This window comes from Equus caballus, unplaced genomic scaffold (assembly GCF_041296265.1).
Source record: "Equus caballus isolate H_3958 breed thoroughbred unplaced genomic scaffold, TB-T2T unassigned-0002494, whole genome shotgun sequence".
Taxonomy (NCBI): Eukaryota; Metazoa; Chordata; class Mammalia; order Perissodactyla; family Equidae; genus Equus; species Equus caballus.
Genome location: NW_027222327.1, coordinates 25001 through 29865, shown reverse-complemented (window position 1 = coordinate 29865; position 4865 = coordinate 25001). Strand labels below are relative to the sequence as shown.

Sequence of the window (4865 nt, the reverse complement as noted above, 5' to 3'; positions counted from 1 at the left end):
AGGCAGGGCTGGTGTTTCCTTTCCGGGTCAGGTGAAAGAGCTCCTCCAGTGGAGGTTTTTGGACAAGGGGTCTGGTCTGGCAGGATGGGAGGTTGCGGGTCGAGCCACAGGGGAATCTGTCGTAGCTCAGACTCGGGCCTTTGAAGAAATAGACAGAGAGAGGAGTTTTGCTCTGTCTGTCACCGCAGCCGGCACCTCAGGAGCAACAACAGAAGGCTTCCCGAATGAGTGAAGGGGCAGGAGCCAGCGTGCCCCGTGCCTCTCTCAGCCCTGCGCCGGCAGGGAAGGAAGCAGGCAGGCAGGCAGGCAGGCAGGCCTCAGGGCTACTCCCGTCCTACTGCCCGGTGGTCCCTGTCCCGGCCCCGCCCCCACTCTCCCCCTGACCCTCACCGCTCCCCAGCCCTCTTGTCAGCCAGAGAGGCGATGGGGGGGGCGGGGCGGTCCCAGAACAAGTTTCCTCTCATCCACCATCATCTTGCCACCCTGACGACTTGGCCCGAGATCCTGCCTAGGCTGTAGCCGTGTGTGGTTTTCCTGTGGACAAGGGGGCCGGTTCACCATTTCGGAGGAAACCCCTAGCCTTCCACTGCCGAGTCGAGTCGGTGGGACTCGCCAGCCTGGGAGGGGGGAGGGGGGGAGGGGAGGTCAGGCCCATTCATTCCGACGGGCCTGGTGTCAGGGCTTCATTCAAGTGCAGGAAGCTCTCTCCCATGGCCTCGGGCTCTTTTCCATTGAACGGCTTTCTTCAATTCCCCCACCCTTAGGCCGCAGTCCGCCAAGGGCCGGGAGGCAGGGAGGGAAGATGTTGGGGCAGGGTGGCTGTCTGAGAAACTCGCCTCGTCTGGGGCAGAAAGAGTGCCCCCCTCCTTTCTCTAACCCTACTAGACTGCTTGAGGATCACGGACGGTTTGGCTCATCGATGAGCCCTGCGTTATGGGCCCGGCAAGCAAACTCCTAACTGGCAACCCGCTGCTCTAGGCGTGTGTGGGTTTTTTGATCATTCACCTTCAAGTTCGCACGACATTGGTCCGTGTCCCCCGCCCCAGCTTCCCATGGGAAATCCTCCGTCTCTTTCCACAGACTCACTGGCGACTTCACACAGCGCCTGCCTCCTCCTCCTCCTCCTCCTCTCCTCCTCCTCCTCCTCCTCCTCCTCCTCCTCTGAAGGGGCTGACCCCGTGGCCGAGCGGTTGAGTTTGCACGCTCCGCTTCAGCGGCCCGGGGCTTCAAAGGTTCGGATCCTGGGCTCGGACACGGTACCGCTCATCAAGCCACGCTGAGGTGGCGTCCCACACGGCAGAACCAGAGGGACCCTCAAAGAGAATATACAACTAGGTACTGGGGTGCTCTGGGGAGAAGAAGAAGAAGGAGGAGGAATAAAAAGAAAAGATAAGATTGGCAATGAGCTCGGGTGCCGGTCTTTAAAAAAAAAAAAAAAAAAAGAGGAAGAAAGATGGACAAACAGGAACGAATCCCACTGACGGCACCTCCAAATGGTGGGGGGTAGGGGGGTGGGGGGGGTGGGGAGTGGCATCATCGGGCCAATGGTGACTCTAAGTCGTGATCCCGCGGTTGTGTTATTTGATATTTTATCGAATCGATTTATTATTTTATTTTTGAGGAAGATGAGCCCTGAGCGAACATCTGCCGCCAATCCTCCTCTGTCGGCCGAGGAAGACTGGCCCTGAGCTGACATCCGTGCCCATCCCCCTCTACTTTCCAGGTGGGATGCCTGCCATAGAGTGTCTCGCCAAGCGGTGCTGGGTCCTGCGCCCGGGATCCGGACCGGCGAACCCGGGGCCGGCGGAGCGGAACGTGCGAACTTCACCGCTGCGCCACCGGGCCGGCCCCCGGAGTTGTTTTAAAAATCCAGTAAGGGGCTGGCCCCGTGGCCGAGTGGTTAAGTTCGCGCGCTCCGCTGCAGGCGGCCCAGTGTTTCGTCGGTTCGGATCCCGGGCGCGGACACGGCACTGCTCATCAAACCACGCTGAGGCGGCGTCCCACATGCCACCGCTAGAAGGACCCACAACGAAGAACACACAACTATGTACCGGGGGGCTTTGGGGAGAAAAAGGAAAGACAAAAATAAAATCTTCAAAACTCCAATAAAACTTTGAGTGAAGACGACGAGGAGGATGCGAAACGTATCTCACGCCTCCGAGCCGAGCCGTCCGTTTAGGAAGGGGGACGAGGACCCTTTGTAAGCGATGTCCCTTTTTAAGCACCATTCTAAACCACAGAACAGAACTCCCTCTCCTCGACCCGGAGCGACCCGGAGCGAGGAGGTTCCTGGGTGTGTCAGAGAGGGCCACGTCCTCTGCAGCACGAACGAACCGCCAGGGTTCGGCCACGGGAAAGAATTTCTTCCTCTCCAGGTGGACTAAAAGTCGCCGACGGCAGCGGGCGTAGGTGCTATCCTTCCCGTCCAGGAAAGGCAGGGAGAACTTCAGCCGTGAAGAGAAGGAGGTCTTCCTCACTCCCCGTTTCGGGAGGGCCCCTTTGGCAGGGGAGTTTTGTCTCCTGATTTCAAGTCAGGAAGAAAAGGGAGAGAGAGAGAGAGTGTCCTTCTCGTGTCAGGTCGGTCTGAGGGGGACCTCCTCTGGTTTCCTCCCTTCCCAGGGAAGGCCGTTCGCTCCTTCTTCTAGAAAAAGCTCCCAAAGCACCACCGCCCAGGATGGTTGACCTACGCCCATCGTCCCTCCTTTCCCAATCATTTCTACCGCGACAGAGGGACAGAGGCCCCGGCCCCATCCCCATCCCCACCCCCACCCCCATCGCCTGCCTCCTTGATGGCCAAAGGAGCTGCCTCTGAGAATGGAACGGGGCTTGGAAACCTTCTAGAGGGGTGACTCTCACCTGCCTGCCTGCTGGGAAAAGCACCCACGCTGTCCATCGGACTGCTCTTTTGGGCAAACGTAGGCGTGCCACGTAGCGATCGACAGCTATGGCGGGGGGGCGGGGGCGGGGTGGCGTGGTGGTGCCCAGGATCCACGACACGTGACGGCTGCGGAGCACGACAGCCCTAAGACCTTGAGGGAGACGGGGTGGCGCGTGAATCCTTTCGGAACGAGAACGACAGGAAACGCTGACGGGGACGTGTTCTCGTCTCGAGAACACACCAACGCCTCGCACGGTGTCTGACCCGGGGTGCCTCTGACTTTTGTCATCAGAGAAGATCCTGTCGACCGCCCCTCACGCTTTGGGGAAAAGGGGAGAGGGACTCGGTAGCACGGGAGAAGCCATCCATCCGCCCTTCCTTTCCGTCTTCACGGCTCCTTCTCGTGGAAACGAGGAAGCCGTCCGGAGGAACGGAACACTGACCCGGGCCAAAGCGTGGCCCAGCCTGAGCCTCCAAAACCTTCTGCTAAGTGAGAGGTGCCAGACATCCAAGGCGACCTACGTTGCGATTCCACACAGAGGAGAGAGCTAGAACGGTCCAACCCTAGAGGGCGACAGCAGATGGCGGCGGTGGTGGTGGTCGTGGTGAGGCAGATCCGGGAGTGGGGCCGTTTTTTCTTTCGGAGGGAGGGGATGGAAACGGAAACCTTCTGGAAATAGATAGCCGTGACGGATGCGCCACCTTGGGGAGGGAGACTCCCGAAGGCCACTGGCTTGTGCCCCGTGGAAAGGATGGATTCGGTGGGATGGGAATTCTACCTCCGTGTAGAGCGTGTGGTAAACCACGAGGTGGGTGGGTGGGTGGATGGCCTCCCTGCCTCGCCTCCACCTAGACGTCCACACACAGAGACCGACGAGGGAGGGAGGGAGGGAGAGAGACAAGGTGGACAGAGGCCAAGGCCGAGGCCGAGGCAGTGAGCGAGTAAGTGATCGACCCTGGCCATAGGGATTCCTCAGAGGGCGTCTCTTGGCTCCCCAAACGAAGAATGTGTGTGGAGATCGAGAAAGATCACCGACCTAGGAGAACCAGCAAGACTTCCTCACCCTCCAGAGAGCCGCTGGGCCCCTGCCGTCCCTGCCACCGCCACCCCTACCCCTCGCCTTTGGCAGCGACGCCAACGAAAGGCAGGCAGACGAGTGGGAGAGTCGTGTGGTGGTGTCCCCCAAGGAAGGTGGGTCCATGCCGACGAGCGGTCGTCGGCGTGTGGAAAAGCCAGAGGCGGGCTGACTAGAAGGAGGGCGTCCTGGGGGAAGGGGCCAGGGTGTGAGGGAGAGAGGCCTGTTTCTCTTCCCCTGTTGGTCCCAAGTCAGGGGCCCAAAGGAGGAAAGCTGTCCGTTCCTTTCCGACTCGGACGGTTCGGGCGGGACCGACCGATCCCCGCGGCGGCGCGGTCGGGGCTTTCTGGACCAGAACCCCTCTCTCCGTCGCCTTTCGACCACACACACGCTTTAGAGGCCAAGAGAAAATGGATCGGGTCTCTCTGTCTCTCTCCCTAGAAAACAAGGGCCGGGGGCCGAGCCCGTGGACGAGCGGTCAAGTACGCGCCCCCACCCCGACCCCCGGCTTCGACGGCCCAGGTTTTCACCGGTTCGGATCCTGGGCGCAGCCCCAGACCCAGCATCGCCCTTCAAGCCCACATAGCAGAAACCCGAAAGACCTACCACTGGAACCTACAACTATGGATGGACGGGACGGGACGGGACGGGGCGGGGCGGGGCGGGGCGGGGGTGGGGGGGGGCGGCTTTGGGGAGAAGGAAGAAAGAAAAAATAAAAGAAACACAAGGACGGTCATCGCGATAGTTCTTTCCACTTCCATCCATATGTTAACAGGACCCAAGTTTCCCGACCTCCATTTGGATGTATGTTAACTAAATGGAGAAGCTATTCAAAGGACTCCTCTAAAGAAGTCCACGTTCTTCTTTCTAAATGATAATGAAAATCATTGTCACCACCGCTCTTCCGACCC

General features: G+C 59.9%; 1 long non-coding RNA gene across 1 annotated transcript; it reads right to left on the bottom strand.

The window, feature by feature from the left end:
* Positions 1-2086: 2086 nt before the first annotated feature.
* Positions 2087-3970, bottom strand: LOC138922737 (uncharacterized). Its single transcript, XR_011435858.1, has 2 exons — positions 2857-3970; positions 2087-2520 (listed from the first exon to the last, which is right to left on the bottom strand). It is a non-coding gene; the product is annotated as an uncharacterized lncRNA (long non-coding RNA).
* Positions 3971-4865: the final 895 nt, after the last annotated feature.